We start from the raw sequence: 1,818 nt of genomic DNA on the forward strand, positions 1-1,818 counted from the left end.
TATCTGGAATATAGCAGATGAATAGGCTCTGATTCTAAGTCAATGTTGAGTATTAAAAACCTATCACCTGAATATATATAGTTCCAATGAAGAAAAACTAACATTTAAAAAATTCCCAATTTTCCTGTTTTAAAAAACATCTTGGGTAAGCTTTGCATAAACCCTAAAGTCCACATGTCTGTGTATGTTTCCTTGTATAAATAACTTTTGAACAAATATTCCTGGGATAGATTTTGGTGATCTTTTCCAAACTTATGCTGAGGTGACAAAGTTCTCCAGGTGGAAGAAGTGGAAGTGCCTTTGACCAACTGGTTAGGATTTAGATAGGAGAAGCTGCCCTGGACTTCACCTTCTTCCACAGGGGGCCTACTCTTCACATTTTACTTCTAGCACTTCCCTGCCAGGTGAAAAATGGCCCTGAAGGCATCAGGGAAGTTTGTTGAAATTTGTTTTTTCCTTTTTTTTAAATTCATGATCCCCAGGTAAAATGTTTTGCAGGAAAATGATAGAGATATTTTAGATGAATTCAGAGAAACTCCTACTGGGCTCCTCAAACATCACACCTGGTGTAGTCTAAACAAGTACCTGTGGCTACAGTGACTTTTGTAATTTGCTAGGCAATCCATAGTCCTGTAATGGGCTTATAGGGAAGTTAATTTATTCCTTTTGAATTATGAGTGTAAACTATTGCTTTTTAAGGTTTGCTATTTCTGTACTCAATATGCTTGAATCTAAAAAATAAGACATTCTGTAAACATATGTCTAAAAATTGAGTTTTGTAAATTTGTCTTATTTTCCTTGACTGTTAAAATGGAAAACATTGCTTACAGTGACTAGGGATAAAATGTGGGTAGCAAATTTAGAAGATATTAGGATCCTTTATATATTTTTTCTTGGCAAAGTAATTTAATTAGGAAATAATCTTTCCCTCCAACATCTGACAATTACCATAAAATGATATCCTGACCTGTGGCAAAAAAAAGCCAGTTCGAGTTCTTTGCAAAAATTTGAGCTATTATTGTACTATGAAAAGATAGATATGAAAGAAGACGAGCTTTTTTTTTTTTAATCAGAAATAGCAAAGCTCTTTATTTTTTTTTAAAGCAACCCTCAATTTTAAAAAGTACAATTTCAGAGGGGCAGTGGGGAACGCTTAAATCCTTCCCGGAAGGAGAAGTAGCACCAGGGCAGTAGGTCTTGGGCTGATCACGCCAGGCCACAGCTCTAGCTCTATGTGCTTGTGTGCATGAGTGTGCCCCAGTGCTCTCTTGTGATTGTGTGCACGTATGTGCACGCGTACACTGCGCGCGCAGCCACAGAACCTGAGCCCGGTTTTTAGGGGTGCTCCCAGCCTTGGGCTTCCCCATGGGCGGGAGTGGGCGCGCGCACTCAGCCCAGGCGGCAGAGCCGGTTCCCAGCCGTGAACAAACGCGTGCAGCCCAGGCTCTTTGTGTACGGTTCTACGCCGCCGTGGGCACCATTTTCTTCTTCGCTCAGGACAGGCACATAAAAGGGAAGGCGGCTGCCGCCCGTCGCTGTCCTCTTTCCCTCAGATGCCCTCTGCTGCAGGTTTATTATTACAGTACGGGCCGCGCCGCCTCTCCCCACGGCGCTGGCGGGCCGCCGGGCTGTGCAGCGCCCTGGCCGCCTTCACGCCTGGCGCGCCCCCAAACCACCTCCTCCGCCTCCTTATTTGTCTGAAAAGCAACCGCACGTCGAGGCGGAGAAGCCCGCCAGGGCGTGGGAGGCAGGGCCGGGGTGTGTGCGCGCCGTGCTCCCGGGGCGGGGCCGGGGCGGCGCGTAGATCTGCGGGTCCGC

This window comes from Callospermophilus lateralis, chromosome 5 (assembly GCF_048772815.1).
Source record: "Callospermophilus lateralis isolate mCalLat2 chromosome 5, mCalLat2.hap1, whole genome shotgun sequence".
Classification (NCBI taxonomy): Eukaryota; Metazoa; Chordata; class Mammalia; order Rodentia; family Sciuridae; genus Callospermophilus; species Callospermophilus lateralis.